This window comes from Dasypus novemcinctus, chromosome 2, assembly GCF_030445035.2.
Source record: "Dasypus novemcinctus isolate mDasNov1 chromosome 2, mDasNov1.1.hap2, whole genome shotgun sequence".
Taxonomy (NCBI): Eukaryota; Metazoa; Chordata; class Mammalia; order Cingulata; family Dasypodidae; genus Dasypus; species Dasypus novemcinctus.
In genome coordinates, this window is record NC_080674.1 from 138207481 (window position 1) to 138233974 (window position 26494).

Consider the following 26494-nt stretch of genomic DNA (forward strand, 5'->3'; position numbering starts at 1 on the left):
ACTTGATATTGCATTTTTTTCTTTCATGTTAGAGTCTATAACTATTATAAATTTTTAAAAGTTTATTTACATACCACCTAAAATCATTTTGGATGATACCCCAGGAAGTATTTGCTTACAGTTTTGGATTAATCTTATTGACCTACTGGAATTAGTATGTTAGATTTCAATACAAAATAACCAACTTGGATTAATAAGGTTCTTATTTCTGAACTGATGTGTAGCCCTACCACTAAGATTATTTTAGCTATAGTCATAATTCGAGGCATACCATACTATACTGCTTTAACTTCATAATGTTCTGTCTAGATTGTAAAGTAACCAGAATGATTGTATTGAGAAAAGTGACTCTATTACAAAATAGGCTGTGACCTAAGACTAATAGGGGCTAACTGCCAACATTAAAACAATGCAATAGAGAAGCAGATGCAGCTCAAGCATTTGGGTGCCCTCCTACCACATGGGAGGGTTCGATTCCCAGTGCCTCCTAAAAAGAAGGCAAGCACATAACAAACAGACACAGAGAGCAGACAGTGAATGCAAACAATGGGGGGTGGGGGTGGGAGGAGAATACATAAATTAAATAAATCTTTAAAAATAAAATAATGCAATAAAGTGTACATTCCTTAATCATTCAGCCCATTTATCAAACTACTACTCAGAATAAAATACAAATTCTTAATACTCACCCAGAAGGGTCTGAGTGATTGGGCTCTGACAACCTCCTGAGAACACTTTTAGCTTTGCTCACGCTAGCCATGGAAGTCTGTTCAGTTTCTCAAACATACTGAGTTTATTTTTGCTTTAGGGCACTAGTTATTTCCACACCCTGAAATGGACTTCCCCAGATCTTTTCAAGGCTGGCCTCTTCATATCTTTTAGCTCTCAGCTTAAATATACTTTCCTCACTTCTCTGTTAAAAATAGTCCTCCACCACTGTTTCGTTTTCTTCATAGCATTTATTACGCCTTGAAATTATCTGTTTTGTTATTATTATGTATTGTGTCTCCAGATTATTATAAGCTTTATTACAGCAGGGACCCACCTTTGTCTGTTCCTTCCTGTCCACAATCAGTACCTTGAACAAAGTAGGTGTTTGGTAAAAAAAAAAAAAAAAAGGTGCTGAATGAATGAAACAAAGGTACCAGTCTTTCTTGTGAATAATTTTAGTCCCCTGTATTTTGAATGACAAAAGGGTATTTCTTCTAATTTAGGGAAGTAGGAAACTGGATTATTCAGCCAAAAGCCTGTTTTAGAACAGGATGAAAAAATCTGCTCTCCACTATACTTAGAGTATTAGGTGGAACCAGTAGTGTGCAGGAGCTGGTGAGCTGATCACATCTCTTTCTAACTCCATGTTCAGTAACATCATGTTGGTAGTTTGAAATTGGCCATAGTGGGAGTATTTATACTATAAGTGCTACAAATACAAGTCATGGCTTTTCCCCCCAGAGATCTGGTAGTTAAATATCATCAGCAGGTATGGCACTTTGAAGCTGGGTAGATCACAGAAAATCCTGTTCTTAAAGTAATCCATTCCTGTGCATGTAAACCTATTATAGATGGGACATTTTCATTAGATGTAGTTACGGGACCTTCCTTTTGAATACCTTACTTCAGTAGGGCATGACCCAGTATGGGTCTTAGTCCTCTCACTGGAGTCATTTATAAATGGAGGAATAAAGAGCCACAAAGAAGAAGACACAGAGAAAGGGGAGGGACCCAAGAGCTGAGAGAGAAGACCCCGGGGACCAGAAGTTAGAATCAGTGGAATACAGAGGCTGAGAGGAATGAGGCCTGGGAGAGAGGAAGACGAACCATGTGCCTGATCACCCACGACTGCATCTTGGTGAGACAGCATTTCTGATGATACCTTGATTTGGACACTTTCACGGCTTCAGAACCATAAGCTTTTAACCTAATAAATTTCCATTATAATAGCCAACATATTTATGGTACATTGCACCCAGCAGCTTTTATTTCTTTATTTATTTTTAGGAGTTACTGGGGATTGAACCGGGGACCTCGTACATGGATAGTAGGTGCTCAACCACTGAGCTATACCTGCTTCCCATCCCAGCAGCTTTTAGCAGACAAAGTAGCAGACACTGGATGGAACCATATGTAAATGTTATTTCCGTAGGTCAAAAGTGCTTGAAATTTGGCATTTTCTTATGGTTTAACCTAGTAAAGTTACTTATTTTGGTTAAAGGTAATTACCTCAGTTTACCTAGTTTCTTTTTCAAAGTTCAGTTCCCTTTATATCTGATGATTACTCCTAGATTCATTTAATGTGTAAAAATTGAATGTTTATGTTTGTATCTTAATTGTTTAACTGTGTACTTAATTGTTTAATTAGTTTTTCCAAAGCAGGCACAAAAGATCTTGAGGCCTTTGAGGATGTTGTTTTTGTTAGAAGATCAAGTCCATTGAAAGGTGTTCTTTTTCAGGTGAAGACAGCATAGCTGAGTCAGTTTGAGTTATATATCGTTATCTCATTTTTTCATTAGTGTTTCATAATGATTTACATATACATGCTAAATTCAGGTTTTTTTTTTTTTTTTTAAGTTTTAAGTTTTGGCTGAGGAGAGTGATCATTTTCCCCCTTCTTTTCCTGTTATCACCCTCTAATTGCTCAGGTACTTTGTCTAATCAGTTACTCTGACCCTCTGTGATTTTACCTATGAACCAGGGTCTCTAAGTCAGTGTAATGTTTCTGCCTCAACTTTTAGTAGTTATAAGCAGCCATGTTGAGGAAACTCAGGTGTCAAGGAGCTTCAGGCAGCCTCTATGAACTAAGAATAGCCTCTAGGACCTGAGGGTCTCTTCCATCCAACAGCTAGCAAAGGCCAAGGTCCTATATCATACAGCCACAAGGAAATGAGTCCTTCCAACAACCTGAATAACCTTAGAAGCAGATTTTCCCACTTTGGCCTTATGCATACCTGAGTAGAAGGCCAGCTAAGCCATGCCTGGACTCTTGGTATGGAGAAACTGTGAGATAAATAAATGTATGTTGTTTTAAGTCATTGAAAAAAATTTTTTTTAGTAGTTTTCCCATTATCATTCTTAATTGCCACCTGGGCGTTCCAATCCATTTCTTACCTCCATAGTTAATAGAAAAACATGAGGTTACTTCTTTTTTATTATTTTATTTAAAAAATTTTTTTTCCTCTATCTTATTTCTCTTTTTGTCTTCTCTTCCTGTTTTTCTCCTCTAGGATTCACCGGGATTTGATCCTAGGGACCTCTGATGTGTAGAGAGGTTCCATTTCACTTGCGTCACCTCAGTTCCTGGTTTCTCTTGCACTTCACCTTGACTTTCCCTTTCATCTCATCATCTTGCTACATAACTCACTTTCACAGGCACTGACTTGCCAGGCAGGCACTCAGGTCACCATGTGGGCACTCACGTGGGGACTCGGCTCACCACACAGGCACGCTTTCTCTTTCTTTTTTTTAACCAGGAGGCCCCAAGGATTGAGCCTGGGTCCTCCCATGTGGTAGGCAGAAGCCCTATCACTTGAGCCACATCTGCTTCCCTTACTTCTTTCTTTTTTTTTTTTAAGATTTATTTATTTCTCTCCCCTTCCCCCCTGCTCCAGTTGTCTGTTCTGTGTGTCTATTTGCTGCATGTTTTTCTTTGTCCGCTTCTGTTGTTGTCAGCGGCACGGGAATCTGTTTCTTTTTTTTTTTTTTTTTTTTTTTTTGCTGTGTCATCTTGTGTTATTTCTCTGTGTGGGCAGCACCATTCTTAGGCAGGCTGCACTTTTCTTTTGTGCTGGGCGGCTCTCCTTAAGGGGTGCACTCCTTGCGCTTGGGGCTCCCCTACACGGGGCACCCCTGCATAGCACGGCACTCCTTGCGCACATCAGCACTGCACATGCATGGGCCAGCTCCACACAGGTCAAGGAGGCCTGGGATTTGAACTGCAGACCTCCTGTGTGGTAGGCAGATGCCCTAACCACTGGGCCAAGTCCACCATCCGTACTACCATTTCTTGAGCAGCATTTGTATTATGTTAATTCTGAATAAATGAATTTGAACTGATGATCTGAATTAAAAAGATTACACCTAGAGTTCCTATCCTTTTAACTCAGATCGTTCTCTCCCTCATGTATAAGCACTAGAAAAATCAGAAAATACACATAAGTTAAGAGTAATTCCTAAACCAATATATGCACACCAATGTTCCTAGCAGCATTGTTCACTATTGCCAAAAGTTGGAATCAACCCAAATGCCCATCAACAGATGAATGGATAAATAAAATATGGTATATACATACAGTGGAATACTACTAGGCTTTAAGAACAAATACACTACAAACATACGTGATAACATGGATGAATCTTGCGAAACTTACGTTGAGTGAAGCAACCCAGGCATTGAAGGACAAACACTTCATGATCTCAATGATATGAAATAAGTAAACGAAGCTGCCTCAGAGAGCTAGAGACTAGATGATAGGCTTACAGGAAGTTGGGGGGTAGAGGAAGGATGTAAGCTGAAACCTACATGGGTGAAATCTATGATAAGCTGGAGGTGAGTATTTGTACAAGGAAGGGATAAAATGGGGACGTAGGGTTACCTTTGGGTGGGGCTTTATGGGCTTGAGGGGGCCTAGGGATGGGAGGATGGGTAATATTGCCCAAGAAATTGGGGGGAGGGTGGGGCAATGTACGAACATAGGAGATTGTCAGGTATTTGGTTGAGAGTATAATGCTGAGAAAACCTTTTCAAAAATATAAGGAAAGTTACCTGTTTAAGATGCTTAAAGGGGATAATCTGACGCAGGACAGGCTCCTGGGGAATATGTGAATGCTCATTTTGCCATAATGGGTTATATCATTGGATAGAGACCCATATAATGAGAGTGAAGGTATACCGACATCCTGGGAAGGACTGATGCCCTCAAATAGAGGGAATTGTATCTCTCAAGAGAAATGGTGGCTCCCAGTGCAATTAGGGCAGTTGAGTATGTCAAGCCCTCAACACTGTTGCAAGTATCTCTGAACATGGTCCTTCAAACAATGAAGATTGACAGTCACTGTGCGCCCTAAGGGGAGGGGGAAAGTGGTATTGAATAGAGGAACCAATGTAACTGTGTGGGCAATAGAAGTGTTTCACTAGAGTACGCAAGGGGATAAAAGACATGTAAAATTACACCAAAAATATATAGGGGCTGATAGGCTAAAATGTAAATAATATTGTAAAACATAAGATAACTAAAAATTTAGAAAATTGTATAGTCTAAAATATAAACCACAATGTAAACTAATGTTACCTTGTTGGAAAGCTATTGTCTCAATATCTGTACATCAGTTTCAGTAAATATAGTATGAATATGTAAAAAGATTATTGCTGTGGAAGGGAAAAGGTTTTATGTTGTGTATGTGGGAGTACTGTATATTGTATATATGAATTACTGTGATCTAAAACTCTTGTGAAGATAAGCTTAATAATTAGAAAAAAGAAAAGAAAAAGATAGGACGTAGACACTGAAGAAAAGACGGAAGTAGTTGCCTTGCCAATTTGCATACAGGACAACACTTCTTGCAGTGGTGGAAGACAAAACATCAAAAACAAAGCTTTTGCATTTTAAAATTTTTTGATACCCCAATTTGTTTTTACCGTAATTTTTCCAAATTAATATGTATTCTATATCTAACCATTAAACTCATCGCTATATTCCATTTTACTATTACTGGAACCTGGCAATATATTGGGCTTCACTTTTCAGGAAGTTTTGGATCACAGAGAGGTTCAACAGTGGCAGCGGAGGAATACTGGTTTGGGATGTTATTGATGGGGGACACATGGTTGGCAGGGAGTCCTACAGGGCATATATCCAGGGTACATAAAAATGTTTGGATATTTGCATGGTGCATACAATTAAAGACAACAACTGAGGGAGCCCCTAGCCAGGGGAGTTCTGTCGCAGTCCCTAGAGGAACAGCAACAACAAAGTGCAACGGCAAAGACCAAAAAAGAATGAAGGTCCAACAGTGAGCCCTTGATACTAATGACTATGCTTGTGCGCCTGTGCACCTGAAATAAGAACAAGGACTAGAGCTTCAGGGTACCTAAGAGTTACCTCCTGAGAGCCTCCATATTGCTCAAATGTGGCCAGTCTCAAAGCCAAACTCAGCACGTAGATGCATTGCTTTCCCCCCAGTGTGGGACGTGACTCCCGGGGATGAGCCTCCCTGGCACCGAGGGATTACTACCAAGTACCAGCTGATGATGTAACTAGAAAATGACCTTGAATAAAAGGGTCAATTCGAACCAGCAGAATATCTCAGTCTACATATAATATCAGGAGTTAAAAATGCTTTTTGACCTGAATCAAGGGGGAAATGGAAAGGACAAATGAGTTTATATGGCTTTGAGTCTCCAAAAAGAGCCAGGAGGTTATCAGGGGGGTTGCCCTTATGCACATCTCAGCAGAGTCCCAGAGACAGATAAAGTAGATACAACCCCGAGTATTGGTTCTTCTGAGGGCTACAGAGACCCACAGGTTCTATGGTCATGGCAGATGGAGTTCAGTGCCATGTCAGTTGGCCCTTCTTTGGAGTTTGTGTTTCTGTGTGATGGAGCTGGACTCAGATGTGATCTTTTTTCACAAGCCTCTCCTGTTACTTTTACCAGAACTGTAGTTGTGCTGGGGTTTAATATATACCCAGGGGATCTGAATCTCTGGACTGACCATATGATAGCCAGGCCCTGAGCCTCAACAGACTTCAGCTTCTACACTCTGGTTTGTTGGACTTACACCACTCAGCTAACATGGAATTGAAGAAGGTCAACCACCACACCATAGAGCCAAGAGTGCCTACAACTGAAAGCAGGAGGATTGCATCCAGCATCCATGTGGAATCTAGGCCCCCTCTTGATATAGATGTGGAGTGGACACAACCATTCCAAGGTCCACAGGATGGAGGAGTAGAGTATGGATTAGAGTGGACTTACTGATATTCTATTCATGAACTGTTATGATTAGTAATCGAAGAAAATGTGGCATTGGTGTGGAGAAAGTGGCCATGGTGGCTGCTGGGTGTGAAGAATGGGAGGAAGAAATGAGATGTGGAGGCGTTTTCAGGACTTGGAGTTGTCCTGGGTGATGCTGCAGGGACAGTTACCGGACATTGTATGTCCTCCCATGGCCCACTGGTGGAACGTGGGAGAGTGTGGGCTATGATGTGAACCACTGACCACGAGGTGCAGCGGTGCTCAGAGATGTATTCACCAAATGCAATGAATGTCTCATGATGATGGAGGAGATTGTTGCTATGGGGGGAGGAGTGGGCTGAGTGGAGAGGGGGGTGTATGGGGACCTCATATTTTTTGAATGTAATATTAAAAAAAAAAAAGACAAAAAAAAGAATAATTCCTAATATTTGATGAGTGTCTTTCCAGACAAATGGATATGTTTTTCCACAAAAGTAAAATCTTATTACATATACTATTCTATAATGTCTCAGTTTAACAAATACTATAATCTTAAAAACATTACTTTTTTTACTTTAATTTGAAAAGGGTCTTACTGGAAAATGAAGATTTTGTTTCACAGACGACAAAGCTGTACATTAAAGTTGTGATTAAAAAAAGGTGTTGATGGAGAATAGAATGTGATGTCACTGCTAGTCAAGAATTACTTCAGCAGTAGTTTTCCTTAAGAGCCCTTATACCATAGTTGTATAATAGCCTGATTGTTTTATACCAGCTAAGGAAAATGGTACCTCGCTCTAAAGAATTATTTTGATAGTCCTATGGAAAATACTGCCCTGTAGATAAGTTCATATTTTTTTTTGGTTTGCCACAAGTCCTGCTGATGCCTTAATATTAAAATAATCTTAGACTAAAAATGTGATTTGTTGAAGGCTTTCATCTGTCCTAATGACGATTTCATTACCATTGCTACCCTTTTTATGTGTTAGAATGAGAAATGAGGGAATTCTTGAAATAGACAATTTTAACAGGTAAAAATTCTTTCCTTAATGTTTGGTTTGATTTTTGTTTCATAAATGTGAAAATCCTTGTGGAAGAATCAAAAGGATATTATATTGGTATAATATGTCCTTTGGAAATCACCAGCTCCAATCTCATCAAAAGATTGTTTAGGTCTTAAGCAGTTTTTAAATCTAATCAAGGCTACTTTAAAGATTGTGTAATTTAAATGAATTTTCCTTTACCACAGTGATATGGATTACCATTGGGTAGAGTAGAAGTTGCCTTCTTACCTTCTTTTTATTGATGTGTGCTCTATTACTGCTTGCTCACAAACTCTGCAGTCTCTCTCCCCTTAAATAGCTAAAGTAACCATTTCTCTTACCTCATTGTGGTGCTTCCTGGATGATGCGCATTTTGCTGAAAACATTTCTCATGTGGTAAAGAATAAAAAGCAATGTTGTTGATGTGGCTTTTTCTACTGAGAAATGATAAATTTGTTGTCTAAACTGGAGACTGCCAGCCAGTCCTTAAAAAATGTTTTTCTCTTTATGTCCTTGTTTTTGTGAATGGCCATGCAAGGGCCTCTGCTTGTTGAAAGGTAAAGTGAATATTGGGATATAGCCGAAAAAAGTGTTTGGAATTATTCCATACATCTTCTTTAAAAAAAAAAAAAGAGGGAAGCGAACTTGGCTCAAGGGATAGAGCACCTGCCTACCACATGGGAGGTCCGCAGTTCAAACCCAGGGCCTCCTTGACCGGTGTGGAGCTGGCCCACGCACAGTGCTGATGCGCACAAGGAGTGCCATGCCATGCAGGGGTATCCCCCGCGTAGGGGAGCCCCATGCGCAAGGAATGCACCCCATAAGGAGAGCCACCCAGCCCGAAAGAAAGTCCAGCCTGCCCAGGAGTGGCACCGCACACATGGAGAGCTGACGCAGCAAGATGATGCAACAAAAAGTGTTAGATTCCTGTGCCACTGGTGCAGCTGACAAGAATAGAAGTGACACAAAAGAACACACAGCAAATGGACACAGAGAGCAGACAACTGGGAGTGGGGGAAGGGAGAGAAATCTTTAAAGAAAAAAAATTGGTATATATTTTAAAGTTCTACTTCAGAATGAATTTAGCCTCCCATTTTTATGTTTATTTTGTGACTATAAAAGTTGTTTTTATAAAAGTGGCACATACGCACTGTAAAGAAGGTTAGAAATTAATCACATAGATAGGACGTAGCAGAACCTAGTGTTCAAAGTCTGGTCTGTCTGATTTGTGAAGCCAGTGAACTTGGGAAGCCCTGGAAGTAGCAGAAAGAATGTGGACTTTGGAATTAGCCACACCTCAGTTTGATCCTTGGTTTTGCCACATCTTTGCTGCTTGGCTTTAGGCAAACTTTTACCCTCAGTGATTTTCATTTTCTTTTTCTGATAAGGGTAATAGGTTTGTCAGAATTAAATGAGATAACACAGATAGATAAAGAACGTAGTTTGTGGAAAATGTTAAAAAAATGTTTCCATTTCCTTTCTACTACACCTTATTGGGGTTTGTTTTTTTTTTTTTAAGATTTATTTTATTTATTTCTCTCCCCCTCCCCCCACCCCAGTTGTCTGTTCTCTGTGTCCATTTGCTGAGTGGTCTTTTTTTTTTGTCCCTTCTGTTGTTGTCAGCAGCATGGGCATGGGAATCTGTGTTTCTTTTTGTTGCGTCATCTTGTTGTGTCAGCTCTCCGTGTGTGTGGCACCATTCTTGGGCAGGCTGGACTTTCTTTCGTGCTGGGCGGCTCTCCTTATGGGGCACACTCCTTGTGCGTGGGGCTCTCCTATGCAGGGGGACCCCTGCGTGGCAGGGCACTCCTTGCGCACATCAGCACTGCACATGGGCCAGCTCCACACGGGTCACGGAAGCCCAGGGTTTGAACCACGGACCTCCCATGTGGTAGACGGACACCCTGTCCACTGTGCCAAGTCCACTTCCCCCATATTGTTTTTTAAAAAACAATTTTAACATATCAATTTTATTGATACATGTTAATAAAGCATAAATCTATCCAAAGTGTACAGTCAGTGGTATTGTTGAAATCACATAGTTGTGCATGCATCACTTCAGTCAGTATGAGAGCATTTTCATTATTCCAAAAATAAAAACAAAAAACAAAAAGACAAAAACCTCATCTCTCTCTATGCTTCTGCCATGCGTAGCTGCTATTCTGTTTCTCTCTAGTTTATTGTATTTATATTTTGTAAAAACAGTCATATATGCTGTATTACCTATATTTGTATTTCACATGAGGTTTCACTGTGTTATACTATCCTGTATTACATTTTTTAGCTTTCATTCTAGTAATATACATGACCTTAGACTTTCCCTTTCAACCACTGTCATATAATAACTCTGCTAGTTACAAACACTAGAATGTGCTTTCACCATTTCTGTTCCTTTCCAAAGATTCACAAACAGCCTTTACAAACAATCTTTTTACCAATTCTGCACAGATTAGCCCTCAGCTTTCCATTCTCTACCCTTATACCATATTGTTTAAAAATATCTCAGGAGCTATTAAGACATTTAAGTTGGAAGTTAACGGCAACCAGGAAACTGGAAATATATGTAACTCAGATGAATTCTTGTTGTGTAGTCCTTTTAGTCTACTTGTTGAGGAAAAGAGTGTATCTTTTGATTTGTGTATAGTGTACCAATTGGATGTGTAAAGTCTAGTTAAGGGCGCAGATGTGGCTTAAGCAGTTGAGCACTGTTGAGCACCCGTTTTCTCACCTGGAGGTCCTGAGTTCAGTTCCCGGTGCCTCCTAAAAAGACAAAAACAAACAACAAGCCAATAAACGAAAAAACCAACTCAGGGACTCAGGGGAGCCAGTGTAGTACAGGGTTGAATGCCAGGGTTCAATCCTTGGTCCTGATACCTAAAAAAAACAAAGTCTGTTTTAAAGGCTAAGAACTGATCCTTTGTAAAAGGAAAATATGGCCAAAACCTGAATTTAAAAAAGTTCATCTTTTATAGTAATAAAAGAAATGAACATTAAAACAGAAGTGAAATAATGTTTCTCTTATCCGATCTAAGATTTAAGAAATGGTGCTAATGCAAACCCAAGCACAGTGGCACAGGTACTAAACATCACTGGAGGAAGTATAAATCCGTAGGACCCTTTTCAAAAGCAGGTTGGCATATGTCAAAGGGTGGAATGCAGTATTTCCACCTATGAGAGTATATTTTAAGGAAATAACCCCTCTTCTTTTGTGAGGGGAGCATTTAAAAAATAATAGCTGTATTTAAGAAAACTTTAAAATAGCTTTATTAAAAATACCATGAATTCACCCTTTAAAAATATAATTAAACTGTTTTTAGTATATTCACAGGGCTGTGTGCAACCATCACAACTATCTAATTTTAATATTCTCATCATATTAAAAAGGACAATTGTACCCATTAGCTGGCATTTCACATTTTCCCCTCCACCCCAAACCCCTGAAAACCACTCCTCTCTATGAGCTTTTCCAAAGCAGCTTCATGGTTTTGTATTCGCAGTAGGAGTATAAGAAACGTGTGATGTTTTGTGTCTGGCTTCTCTCACTTAGCATGTTTTCAAAGTTCATCCATGTTGCAGCATGTATCAGTAATTCATTCCTTCATATTGCTGAATAATATTCCATTGTATGGATATATCACATTTTTTCAATCCTTGGGGTGGGGGAGCTTTCTACCCACAGATGTTTAGTGAAGCATTATTTCCAAAAAAAGAACAATTGAAAATTAATTTTCCCCATGGGGGGGATGGTTAGGTACAGTACATCTGTATGTATCATTTATTAGTAATTTATTATAAAAGGTTTCAAGGAGAAATGATTGTTAGAGTGCTAAAATAGGATGTGAAATTTTCCATGTACAGTTGGTATTCAATATATACTGTGAGATTTGATGGATGGTGATTAACAATTTTTTTAAACATTCCTGTATTTACCAAACTTCACAAGCATATATTCCTTTTATAATCTGTCAATTTTTTTAAAACAACCATGGTTAGAACTGTGTTGTACTGATGTAAATTTATTCAGCCAAGGGAAACAAGAATCATTCGTCCTAGGAATGTTACTATTTTGTATTGATTCGATAATTAGCATATATTATAAATAAAATGAGTTCAGATTACAGCTAAGGGAAATTTTAATAGGTTTTTTTTTTGCAGACAAATCACACAGAACATTCAGTGTTCCCAATATAACATGCATTCAGATTCTTTAATTATTAACATCTTGTATTAGTGTGGTACATTTGTTATAATTGATGAACCAGTATCGATACATTACTATTAACTAAAATCCATGGTTTACGTTAGGATTCATTCTTTGTGCATATAGTTCTATGAGTTTTGGCAAATGATAATGTCATATATCTGCTATAATGGTATCATAAGATACCAGAGTATTTTCACTGCCTGACAGTGCCCTGTGCTCCACCTGTTCAGCCCTCTTCCTCTCCCACTGAACCCCTAGCAACCACTGAACTTTTTATTGTCTCTGTAATTTTGCCATTTCCAGAATGTCATAAAGTTGGAATTGTATAGTATGTAGCTTTTTCAGACTGGCTTCTTTCACTTGCAATATGTATTTAAGGTTCCTTCATGTCTTTTCATAGCTTGTTTCTTATTGCTTAGTAATACTCTGTTGTAGAGATGTACAAAGGTTTGCTCAGTTTTTTTTCTTGTTGTTTTGCTTATTTGCACTCATTGTCTGCACATTGTCTATTTGTTTTTTCTTTAGGAGGCACTTGGTGCCAAACCTGGGACCCCCCGTGTGGGAGGCAGGTGTCAACTGCTTGAGCCACATCCACTCCTGTACTATAGTTTGTTCATCCATTTACCTATTGACAGACATCTTGGTTGCTTCCAGTTTATGGCACTTGTGAATAAAGATTCTACAAACATTTGTGAGCAGGTTTTTGCATGTACATAAATTTTCAACTCATTTGCGTACATACCTAGGCACAAGATTGCTGGACGTATGGTAAGCCTATATTTAGCTATATAAGAAACTGCCAGATGTCTTTCAAAGTGGCTAGCATTTGCATTCCTATCAGCAATAAATGGGAGTTCCTGTTTCTCCACATTCTCACCAGCATTTGGTGTTGTCAGTGTTTTGAATTTTAGCTATTCTAGTAGGTGTGTATTGGTATCTTGTTGTTTTTTGCAATTTCCTAATGACATGTTGTTGATTATCTTTTCATAGCTTGTTTGCCATCTGTGTATCTTCTTTGGTGAAGTGTCTGTTCAGATTTTTACCTGTTTTTTAATTGGGTTGTTTGTTTTCTTATTGTAGAGTTGTAAGAGTTATTTGTATATTTGGATACAAGCCCTTTATCAGGTACATGTTTTGCAAATATTTTCTTCCAGTCTTTTTTTTCCCTTGCATGGTACCGCCCATGTGCGAGGTGGGAGTTCAACTGCTTGAGCCACATCTGCTCCGGAAATTGGGTTTCTTTTTTTTTTTTTTTAATTTATCTCTCCTTCCCCCACCCCCAGTTGTCTGTTCTCTGTGTCTATTTTGCTGCTAGTTCTTCTTTGTCCACTTCTGTTGTTGTCAGCAGCACGGGAATCTATGTTTCTTTTTGTTGGGTCATCTTGCTGTGTCAGCTTTCTGTGTGTGTGGCGCCATTTCTGGGTAGGCTGCACTTTCTTTCGCACTGGGTGGCTCTCCTTACTTGGGGGTGTACTCCTTGCATGTGGGGCTCCCTTACGTGGGGACACCCCTGTATGGCAGGGCGGGGACACCCCTGCGTGGCAGGGCACTCCTTGCGCACATCAGCACTGCTCATGGGCCAGCTCCACACAGGTCAAGGAGGCCCGGGTTTTGAACCATGGACCTCCCATGTGGTAGACAGTCCCTCTAACCACTGGGCCAAGTCCGCTTCCCTATAGGGAATTGGGTTTCGATATAGCCAGTGTCAGGTACTGGAAGTGTCATTGAAGGGTTGGTCCTTCTGTTTTTCCCCATTTTCTCTTCGAGTTGATTTAAAAGAGCTCATTATAATCTGCTACTTTTATACTTAAGTCTTTGAGCGCTGCTAGTCAGTATTGTTTCAGCAAGGTAAGGTAATCTTTTAAACCTTTGTTCTTGTACACTTTAAAAAATATTTTGAAGACCTGTGTACTTTGTCATACATTTTAGAAGTGACATCTTAAATTTTTCATCACAAGTTTAAGAATTTGCAAAGGATGTAATTTCTGGAGTAATGTTTTGTTGGGTTTTATTTTTTATTTTTTTAGGTACCTGGGATTGAACCCAGGACCTTGTATGGAAGAAGCTGGCACTCAACCACTGTTCCACATAGGCTCCCTGGAGTTTTGTTTTGTTTGTTTTGCTTGTTGCTTGTTTTTTTCTAGGAGGCACCAGGAACTGAACTTGGGGCCTCACATGTGGGAAGCAAGTACTCTATGGTGCATAACCGCTTACGCCATATCCACTCCCTGTTATGTGTATAAAAAAAACATTGGCCACAAGCTTTATCCTATGGGTTTTGCTTATTCACTATATTGAAAATATTGCTATAAAACTGAATTAGGGGGGAAACGGACTTTGGCCCAGTGGTTAGGGCATCTGTCTACCACATGGGAGGTCCGCGGTCCAAGCCCCGGGCCTCCTTGACCCGTGTGGAGCTGGCCCATGCGCAGTGCTGATGTGCGCAAGGAGTGCCGTGCTACACAGGGGTGTCCCCCGCGTAGGGGAGCCCCACGCGCAAGGAGTGCACCCCGTAAGGAGAGCCGCCCAGCGCGAAGGAGGGAGCAGCCTGCCGAGGAATGGTGCCGCCCACACTTCCCATGCCACTGACGACAGCAGAAGCGGACAGAGAAACAAGACGCAGCAAAAAGACACAGAAAACAGACAACCGGGGGAGGGGAGGGGAATTAAATGAATAAAAATAAATCTTTAAAAAAAAAAAAAACTGAATTAGGGAAACGGACTTGGCCCAGTGGATAGGGCGTCCGCCTACCACATGGGAGGTCTGCGGTTCAAACCCCAGGCCTCCTTGACCCGTGTGGAGCTGGCCCAGGCGCAGTGCTGACGCGTGCAAGGAGTGCCCTGCCACGCAGGGGTGTCCCCTGCGTAGGGGAGCCCCACGCGCAAGGAGTGCGCCCGGTAAGGAGAGCCGCCCAGCGCGAAAGAAAGTGCAGCCAACCCAGGAATGGCGCCGCACACACGGAGAGCTGACATCAACAAGATGATGCAACAAAAAGAAACTGAGATTCCCGTGCTGCTGACAAAAACAGAAAAGGACAAAGAAGATGCAGCAAATAGACACAGAGAAGAGACAACCGGGGTGGAGGAGGGGAGGGGAGAGAGAGAAATAAATAAATCTTTAAAAAAAAAAAAAGGACTACTTAAAAAAAAAACAAAACTGAATTAGTCTCATTGTCAAACCAGCCAAATATGAATATTTTCTTTCAGAAAAGGTCTGACTTATTTTTCCAGTCTAATAAACATGTCGGTACTTTTAGCCAGTGACAGCCACACAACCACTTCACTTTCACTTCTGAATTCTAATTCTAAAATAGATTTTTGGGAATGCACAGAGTTTTACCATGAGTTTGTAGGCTAGATGCAATAAGGTACCATCTATTTCAATATTTCTTGTTTGCTCATGTGATATTTACAAAGAGACTTGAGTAGCATTGTCTCTTTGGTGCAGTGGAGATTACTTGAGGCAATGTACCATATTAAGATTTGGAATCAATGAGAAGTATGACTTTATTTTATAGCATAGACAACCTATTTTGAAAAGGAAGGTAGAGAAGGAGGAGGGATGATGCCTGGACACATCACTTTAAAAAAAGAGAAAATACAGAAAAATATTGGTCATTTGGAAATTGATTTCCTTAAAATGGTCCAGGCTGGTCTACAGACCTTTACCCCCCAGTCTGAGTTAAGGGAACTTATCTTCTTAATTGGTATTGTTTTTGTCCTTTTAAGTAAATTTTCTCATTTACTTTTTAATTTTGCCCTGAAAGTCTTGTTTTGACAAACTATATAACTGACATTTATGATGAGACCAGTGTAGTATTTATTGGTATTTACAGACCAATGAATATAATGATCAGAACTTCATAGACATGATTGCCAAAATGTTAAAATTGGGAAAAGAGAAACTGAATCTCTTCCTAATACTCAATACTAAGGCAAATTCTCCATTTTCCAGAGTTGAGTATAAAAAAGAAAGTCATAGAAATTCTAGAAGACTCAATATCATTAGCCATTAGGAAAATGTACATTAAAACCACAATGAAATATCACTTTATATCCACTAGGATGGCTGTTATTAAAAAACACTTCTCTTCATAGATGAGGATATGGAGAAATTGGAACTCTCATGCATTGCTGGTAGAAATGTAACATGGTACAGATGCTGTGGAAAACAGTTTGGCATTTTATTAGAAAGTTAACGTATACTTATCATATGACCCAGCAATTCCACTCTTGGATTTAGATCCCAAAGAATTGAAGGACTCACACAAGTTCTTGTACACCGATGTTCACAGCAGCATCATTCATAAAAAATAACCAAAAGGAGGAAACAATCCAGGTGTGCATTGGCATATGGGTAGATAATCAAAATGTGGTATATTCATGCAACACAATATTATTCAGCCATAAAAAGGAATGAAATTCTGATATGTGCTACCACATGGATGAACCTTGAAAATTTATGTTCAGTGAAATAAGTCAGAAACAAAAGGATAAATATTGTATGATTCCACTTCTGTACCTAGGATAAGCAAACTCATAGAGACAGATTAGAGGTTATCTGGAAGTTGGAGGTGAGGGAATGGGGAATTATTGTTTATTGAGTAAAGAGTTTCTGTTTTGGGTGATTAAGTTTTAATAATGGAATGTGATGGTATTACAACATTGTAAAAGTTGGACACTTAAAAATGGTTAAAATGCCATATTTTGTGTTTTATATATATATATATATGTTACCAAAATTAAAAAAAAATGTTTGGATAATGGAAGGTGGTGAAATGGTAGCACAACATTGTAAAAGTAATTAATGCTACTCACTTGTACTATTAAAATTGTTAAAATGTTAGAATTTATGTCTTATAAGTACTTTACCACCAAAAAAAAAAATACTAGAAGAAAGTGTAGGTCAATATAAAAACGTTTGCAGTTGGAGAAGGCCTTCATAAAATTCAGAAGCCATAAAGAAAAATTTCCCTGATTTATGAGTAAGATAGAAAGTAATAAAATTCTTCCTCAGATTGTAGTTGCAGGTGGTTTCAAAGATGCAGGTCCTTTATGTTATTTGGTTAGTTGTGTCAAATTGCCCATAATTTCATTTTTTACATAATGAAAGTGTATGATGCAGGGAATTCATGTATACAGTGTTTTTTGAAAGACTTCTTAAGAATGGTGGTTCTTAACACTGGCAATATATTAAAATAATCTGGAGATGCTTTTAAGAAAATGAAGAGACATGGCTGTGACTCAAGCAATTGGGCTCCTGCCTGCCACACGGGAAGTCTGTGGTTCGGTTCCTGGTGCCTCCTAAAGAAGACAGTGAGCTGGCGCAGTGGGCAGCTGTGGCAAACTGAAGCTACAAGGTCATGCAGCAAGAGGCACAAGAGGAAAAACATAATGAGAGACACAGCAAAGTAGTAGCTTAAGCAGTTAGTTGCCTTTCTCCCACATTGGAGGTCCCAGTTTTAATTCCTGGTGCCTCCTAAAGAAACAAAAAAGGAGACTAACATACACAACAAATGCAAACAATGTAGGGGTGGGGTAGATAAATAAATAAAATAAATCTTAAAAAAGAAAAAAAGAAAATGTAGGTTCCTGGGCACCATTGCCAGGAATTGATTGATTTATCTGAAATGGAGTCTTGGCTTTAATATTTCTTAAAAACTCCTCAGTTGGTTTTCCTATGTAGCCAGAGTTGAAAACTACAATTCTATACCTTTTTTTTTTTTTAAATTGAAGTTGTCGTTGTAAGTTTACAAAATAATCATGCATAACATATAGGATTCCCAAACACCACTCCTCCACCAACACCTTGCATTGTTGTGGAACAGTTGTTAAAATTGATGAATGAACATCCAACTATTACTAGTCTAACTATAGTCTATAGCTTACATTAGATGTATTTTCCCTTAAACCACCATATTAATACTATGTATTAGTATTGTACGTTTGTTATAATTCTTGTAAGAATATTCTCATGGGGAGCAGATGTAGCCCAGTGGTTCCTGCTTCCTGTGTATGAGGCCCTGGATTCAATCTCCAGTAACTCTTGAAAAAAAAAAAATCCATGGTTATTAGCAATGCTTCAATATGTATTCATCATTTGTAACAAAAGTACCACACTAATGAGGGATGTTGATGTGGGAAAGTGTGGGAGTGTTTATGAAAAAAAAAAGGCTCTCATATTTGTACTGTAACTTTCTTAACTACAATCCATCATCCTCCACAAGGTTCACTATGTTATACAATCCCATGCCTTTGTTTGCCATTCTTTTTCTTCCCCTTTTTTTAAACTTCTCAGTTTGGTATACTAGATGAACAAATGTAACATTTTAGTGTCCAGGGTACTCTTTTTTCTCTTTAAAAAAGTAACTGTTTTTTGGCCATAATTATTTTTTTTTTAATGTAAATCCTTATCTTTTCTTCAAAGTGCTGATGTTGTAACAAACAGGGCCTAGTATGCCCTGAACCCTCCTAACGAGTCCTTTGGTAAGTTAAGGGGTTATTTGTTCTTGACAACAGATGTTTGTATATATTCAGAAATGGATGGAATTAAAGTTGTTAGGGAAGTAATCTGTTGTATTCTCTTAGAATAAACTACTGATTATTAAGCTTTAAAGTGAAGGTCTTCATACAGAATAATAAAAAATACATTTGTTAATTTGAATGTTGACCATACAGAGATGATTTTGATAGTAAAACTTGCAAATTTGCCCAGTTTTAATATTCTAGTACTGGTGTGCTAGAGCCTAAATGAAGTGTACACTGATCCATCTGCAAGAAAATGATGCAGCTTCCCAAGTCTCTTAACTCCTTATGAAGACATCTGGGACAAAAGAAACAAATACGTTGCCTCTCCCAAGATTAGTTTGGGATGTCTGTATCCCCTGCATTTACTTAGCCTTAATGCCAGACTGGATCACTACTGGTAATTGAAAATGTACGTCTGGTAGAATAGTGCTAAAATCAATGTAGGGACCCAATTAAATATATACTATTTGGGTTAATATTCAGAAAGACTAGGAACATTGTCCCTTAGCCAGAAGGCTGAATTAAATTGGGATACTCCTGGACTCACAATTTTATCAATCTGGATCAAACTAAAATGTAAGTCTTTTTTGGACACAAAATAGAAAATTAATACAAGCCAAAGAACAAATTATTGACCAGTATGAGAACAGTGACTTATTTTGTCTTGAAGGGAAAATGTGTTATGCCTTTTTTTTTTTTTTTTTTTTTTTATTTATTTCTCTCCCCCTCCGCCCCATTTGTCTGTTCTCTGTGTCTATTTGCTGTGTCTTCTTCTTCGTCTGCCTGTTGTTGTCAGTGGCATGGGAATCTTTGTTTCTTTTTGTTGCGTCATCTTGTTGTGTCAGCTCTCCGTGTGTGCGGCACCATTACTGGGCAGGCTGCACTTTCTTTCACGCTGGGCGGCTCTCCTTATGGGGCACACTCCTTGCGCGTTGGGCTCCCTACGCAGGGGACACCCCTGCGTGGCATGGCACTCCTTGCGTGCATCAGCACTGTGCATGGGCCAGCTCCACACAGGTCAAGGAGGCCCGGGGTTTGAACCACAGACCTCCCATGTGGTAGACGGACGCCCTAACCACTGGGCCAAGTCCACCGCCTGTTATGCCTTTTAATTATATATGTTTTTTTCTTTTGTGAGATTAAATCAAAACATTCATTTATTCAACAGGTACTTACTGAGCACTTATTATGTGCTGGGCACTCTTATGCACTGGGGATTCTCCTGTGAACTAAAGAGCCCCAAATCTTTGTGTTCATTGAGCCTACATTATTGTTGGTGAATATAAGCAATAAGTAAGATCAGTAAGATACAGAATATGAGAGATGCAGGCTACCAAGGTAGGGAACAGGAGAGTGCAAATATAATTATGATGGCGAAGAAAGAACTCAACAAAAAGATGATAAAAGATAGTCATTAAAACATCCTTTGTGAAAGACTAATATTGGCAGCAGCTTAAATATCCATTGGTGGGGAATTGGTTAAATATATCATGCGTCTATGAAATACTATATAGCAAATAAAAAATAAATTCTTCATATATTATATGAAATATTCTCTAATACATATGAAGTAATAAAAGCATGAAACAGAATGGTATGTAGAGTATTCTACCACTTAGGTGCATTATATTCACGAGTACCTTTGACCATGTCAAAGGAAGGCCAAAATCCTCTTTTGATTGAGTGATGGATTGTAGTGATCATGATTATGAACATGTAGTAATGCATGATTTTTTTCACCATTCTAATCAAATGGAAGCTTTCCAGTTTGATTAGGTTGCTTAAGTATATGTGTCCATATATGCAAATGTATTTTGGAAAGTTGTATGGAAAGATAAGTAATGTTTTAAAAGTTTGATTTTTGTAAAAAAGTCTTATAAATTAAAAAATTTTCCTATGGGGAAAAAAGATTAATAATAATCAAATAAATCAAAGTAAAGAATGCAGCATATTTATTAAAACTAACCTTTTAATGGAAATGGAATTTTTTTTCTCTAAATGTAAAGTTAAAATATGGAAATTTTAAGTAGTAATGAGTTATAAATGATAGTGAATTCTGTAGGTTTTATTAGTTTAGACATTTTATGTGCTTTTTAAAAAAAGTCGTAACATGAGGATAAATACTTTATATTCTCTTTCTTGCAGTTTTGTTCTCAGGCTTGCAAAAATGGCTTGTTTTGGGATCAATTTGACCTCAAGACATAATTACAAATGAGCATAGCTAATGAAGCCTTTATTTAGCTCCATTCTCAGTGGTTTTTCCTCTTTATCCCCATAGCTATTATAATTCCATAAAATATTAGGGAAAAAAATTCTTCCTTGTCCTTTTCCTCATCTATAAAAGAGAAGGCAAATTATCTGTTAGACTACATAGTCATTTTTAAAATTACTACATCTTAAAAAGCCTTTTAGATGCCATCTTACCCTTTAAGAAATAAGCATTCCATCTGAATAGATTTGATAAATTGGCATTTAGATTTGGTTTTTTTTTTTTTTTTTTAAACACAGGCTCTAATAAAAATAGGACTCTCCCTAACTCCAACCTTTTTGAAACTGTTTAATTTTTTCCTTTAAAAAGATATAGGAAAATATAATCAGTTATTTTTATGATGAATAATTCCTCTGAGCTTTTTGGAAAACATACAGTTAAGTCTCACATCTTAGGAAGTTATGAATTTAATTAGGGTAGGCTAGGTTAATATGCTTAAATTTGGTCATTATCTGGTCTTGTTTTAAATACTTTATGAGTTTAGGTAACATAGAATCTTAGAATTGATTTGGGTTGTGGACATCATCTAGTCTGACTTTCTCCCAAGTATAGGACTCCCTTCACTATCTCTGACACTTAAAAACCAATAATTGGGAAGTGGACTTGGCCCAGTGGTTAGGGTGTCCGTCTACCACATGGGAGGTCCACGGTTCAAACCCTGGGCCTCCTTGACCCGTGTGGAGCTGGCCCATGCGCAGTGCTGATGCGCGCAAGGAGTGCCCTGCTATGCCAGGGTGTCCCCCGCGTAGGGGAGCCCCATGCACAAGGTGTGCACCTCATAAGGAGAGCCGCCCAATGCGAAAGAAAGTGCAGCCTGCCCAGGAATGGCACCGCACACACGGAGAGCTGACACAAGATAATGCAACAAAAAGAAACACAGATTCCCGTGCCGCTGGACAACAACAGAAGTGGACAAAGAAGAAGATGCAGCAAATAAACACAGAGAACAGACAACGGGGGTGGGGGGGAAAGGAGAGAGAAATAAATAAAAATAAATAAATCTTTTTTAAAAAAAAACCAATAGTGACTTTGAATTATTAATTCACTCTTTTTGTAGGCAACCCAGTATGTTTTTGGGGAATGGTACACGTTTAGGTGGTTCTTCCTTTTTTAAAATCCCAAATTGCCTTCCTGAAATTTCTACAAAGTGGCCTTGGTTCCACCCTCTTTGGTCACCCATACAGTAAGTCTCCTTCCTCTTTCACTTTCTATACTAAGGCTGACACATATTTGAAGACAGTTCTATCTTCCCCTTGTCCTTTCTGTTAGGCTAAACTTCTCAGGTTTTCTGAACTCTAATGTGAATTTTCAGATCCCTTACCATCTTGCTTTCTCTTCCCTGGGTACATTCTAGTTTATTATTATTAATGTCTCAAATATTACATTCAAATCTGGATACAATGTTCTTGAACTTTTTTTAATAAAAAAATTTTTAATTTTTTTTTTTTTAAAGATTTATTTTTATTTATTTAATTCCCCTCCCCTCCCCCGGTTGTCTGTTTTCTGTGTCTTTTTGCTGCGTCTTGTTTCTTTGTCCACTTCTGTTGTCGTCAGCGGCACGGGAAGTGTGGGCGGCGCCATTCCTCGGCAGGCTGCTCCCTCCTTCGCGCTGGGCGGCTCTCCTTATGGGTGCACTCCTTACACGTGGGGCTCCCCTACGCGGGGGACACCCCTGTGTGGCAGGGCACTCCTTGCGCGCATCAGCACTGTGCATGGGCCAGCTCCACGGGTCAAGGAGGCCCAGGGTTTGAACCGTGGACCTCCCATGTGGTAGACGGACGCCCTAACCACTGGGCCAAAGTCCGTTTCCCTTTTTTAATTTTTAAAAGATACTTAGATTACATAAATGATACATAAAAAGCATAGGGGATTCCCATATGCCCCTCTCCTTTCCCCTCCCACACTTTCCCATATTAACAACGTCCTTCATTAATGTGGTACATTTGTTGATGAGCACATATTGGAGCGTTGACATTAAGTGTGGATTATAATTTACATTATAGTTTAAACTCTCTCCTGCACAATTTTTTGTTATGATAAGATATATAATGGTCTGTATCTGTCATTACAACATCATTCAGGACAATTTCATTGTCCTGAAAACGCCCCCATATTATACCTATTTATCCCCTCTCCCTCCCCTCAGACTTGAACTTCCGAATCTGAAATTCTGGGACTGAGTTCTCCCATGATTTGGAGGTGCATTCAAGGTTGAAAACTTCTGCAGTGTAAGTGCCCTAAAGGAGAGGCTCAATGGAACCATTCCTAACACTGATGTGAGGGTTTAGGGAATGCTTCCTGAAGTTCGGGATAGCCATATTGAATCCTGAAGGGTATGCCAGGCAGAGTCGAAAGTAATTATGTGTGATGCCCTGTAGGTGAGAAAGAGAAAGCCTGGTGTTTTGAGAACAGAAAGGAATTGAGAATTGTTGGATGGTACAAATGTGGGTAGAGTGAGTGAAAGGCTGTAAATGAGATTGAAGAGAAAAGCAGGGACCAAATCATGAAGACCCTTAAAAGTAATATGAAGGAGCTGAACTTTTCCTGAGGGAAGTATCTAAAGGAGGTTTTAAGTCAGCAGTAAAAGATCATACATTCTTTTTATACTCATTCTAGCTAAAATGAGGATGAATTGGAGGGGGCCAAGACCACTGACCAGTTAGAAGCTGTTGTGGAATTTCTTACAGAAGGTGGTGGTGCCTAGACCTAGCCTAGGGCTGTAGGTCTGGGAAGAAACATGGAAAAATAGTTGAGAGGTAGAATTGAAAGAACTTAGTGATTGTTTGGTTCTAAGGGATGAGGTGAAAAGGTAGGAATCAAAGATAACACCCTTGTTTATGGCTTGGGGGACTGGATAAATGGGGGAGAACTTAGCAAATTGAATTGAGGTGGAGGAGTAGGTGGGGAAGAAGGGGTTCACTTAGGCCTGATGGGAATGTAGCATGTCCAGTGGATGTGTGTGTGCAACTGGTTATGTGAAGTTAAAAGGAAAGACACCTTGGGGTGGAGAGCTATAGGCTAAAGATAGACCCTTGGGCTAGAGGTGTAGATTTGGCTGCGTTAGCATACATGTGGTAGCTCTGGGGAGTGGTTGAAAGAACCTTAGGGAGAGTATGTAGAGTGAAAGAAGGCGGCACAGGACAAAATCCTTAACAACTGTTATTCAGTATTAATATGTGGAGCTAAGATAGTCTACCCACCCCCAGTGTTTTTGAGTGGGTGATTCAGGAACCAGCAGAAAAAAAGGTCAGCGCTGCTCTAATATATTTTAGTAGAAACTGTCATTAAAAATTGTTTGATTTGAGAAATGTGAAAAGTGTCCTCAAATGATTCCATACAACTGGTCACAGAAATTCCTGTTAGAGATTCTCTACTTGGGTTAAGGTATTGTCACTCTGGGAGTTCCCTGTTAAAGTGTAGACATTCTTAAAAGAGCTAAAATTTTAATCCGTTATTTGTGTTGATTTGGTATTTTTTAAGGGTAAGTTGTTTTTATTCTGGAATTCAGATTGAAAGAACAGGTAGGAATTTGAGGAAGATTGGGTTTGGAAAACATGACATTGCTGAGTAGTGTGGGTCCACAAAGAAATCCTGGACTTGTAGCAGTGAGGTCACCAAGAACCTGGTAAAGGAGGTAAGGTGAGTGATGAAACGTGTTTGGAAAAGGGGGTGATGAGTTGGAAGACACAGAGGTAAAGTCACTAAAAAGGGAATAAGAAAATGTTTGGGAGGACAAAGAAATAAATGGGAGGGAAGCAGATTTGGCTCAACTGATAGAGTATCCGCCTACCATATGGGAGGGCCAAGATTGAAACCCAGGGCCTCCTGACCCGTGTGGTGAGCTGGCCCAAGCGCAGTGTTGATGCATGCAAGGAGTGCCGTGCCACACAGGGGTGTCCCCGCTTGGTGGGGCCCCACACACAAGGAGTGTGCCCCGCAATGAGAGTCGCTCTGCGCAAAAAAATCACAGCCTGCCCAGGAGTGGTGCCGCATACATGGAGAGCTGACACCGCAGGATGACACAACAAAAAGAGACAGAATCCTGGTGCCGCTGACCAGAATGCAAGTGGACACAGAAGCACACACGGCTAATGGACATAGAAAGCAGACAATGGAGGGGTGGAGGAGAGAAATAAATAAAAAATCTTTAAAAAGAAAAAAAAAATAAGTGGGGGAGAATCTTGAAAAAATTTCAAGTTAGTGTGATCCTAAAATTTGCCATCTAAACCAGGGGATCCTGAGATTGAAAGGCTGTTAATTACATTCAGTAAACCAGAATAAACTGGGATTATTTCTGGCAAATAGGATAAATGGTCACTAGTTGTAATATAAATATTTCAATAACATAAGAGTTTCAGTGTTTGGCTACCATGTGCCATGCATTATATGGAGCAGACACTTTGTACAGCTCACATCCTTATATTAACCCTTTGATCTAAGTGAAATTGTCTCATTTTGTAGTTGATGAAACCAGCGAGGTAAAATAACTTCCCAGTAATTCTCCATGGCAGTAAAAATCGGAAACCTTGTTCATCTGACAATAAACAAAATCTAAGTAAACTCTTAAATAGTACACTCTACTGCAGTTGTTGTGGGTATGTGTATGTATTAAAAATGTCCTCTGACTTGCTAAGAAAATTTCTAGTGTAATGTTATAAGTCCCAATCGCCTTCTAATAGCCACAGTTCTGAAAGGCTAGTTTTGTTTTTTTTTTATTTTTTGCAGACCATGTTCTTAGCGTATTACATTGTATTAACTTTCACAGTTTAAACTTCACAGTAAACTTTATGAATTATTTCCATTTTAAAGTTTAGGAAAGTGAGGCATGGGGAGGTTGAATAACTTGCCTAAAATAACACATTTTATAAGTGGCAGAGCCAGAATTCAAACTGACAGTTTGACTCCAGAGCCTGTTCTCTTCACTGCTATTCTGTACTATCTCTTCAAGCCCATCTTCTGTTGGTAATGGAATTACTACGATGGGTAGGAATTGTGTGTTTAACTTTATGACAAAACTCCCAAAGTGGTTGTATGATTTTGCATCCCTACTAGTAGCCTATCTTTATTACTTCATCACTCTTTCTGTTTCTTATTTAAGGCGTAAGCAACACCAAATTCTGAAACTCCTGCAGTTAGAAATAGATTTTCCCCCCCTTTAAAACTTTTTGTCTCATTCACAGCTACTCACAAATATACTCCCACTTGTATCCATTTTTTTTTTACCTCCTACCACTTTTATTTCTAAGGGCCAGGAATGTTAACAGCACCCGCAAACATTATCAGGAGGCAAAATCAAAATGTCTTGAGTCTTAAGTATCATCCCTGGGCTACAATATCATTTGCCCAGCTAATTTTCACATAAGCTGTTGAAGCGAATAGATGCATTCATTTCTTTTCAGTATTCTTATGGGGGAAATAAATGGCAGTGACTTAGTGCAGTGATAATAGTTATTATACTGATTAGTTATGTGATGTAGGGCAAATTTCTTCACCTTTCTGAG

At 39.1% G+C, this 26494-nt stretch overlaps 1 protein-coding gene across 5 annotated transcripts in view; it reads left to right on the top strand.

Annotated features, from left to right (window-relative positions):
* Positions 1-26494, top strand: part of CDC42SE2 (CDC42 small effector 2) — a 120432-nt gene that overhangs the window by 9264 nt on the left and 84674 nt on the right. Inside the window, exon 2 of one of the 5 annotated variants that reach the window (XM_071209819.1) lies at positions 18624-18682. The exons of the other annotated variants lie outside the window; for them this stretch is intronic. The gene's annotated coding sequence lies outside the window, so the exon portion shown is untranslated. The remainder of the gene's footprint in view (positions 1-18623; positions 18683-26494) is intronic. 5 annotated transcript variants of the gene reach the window in all.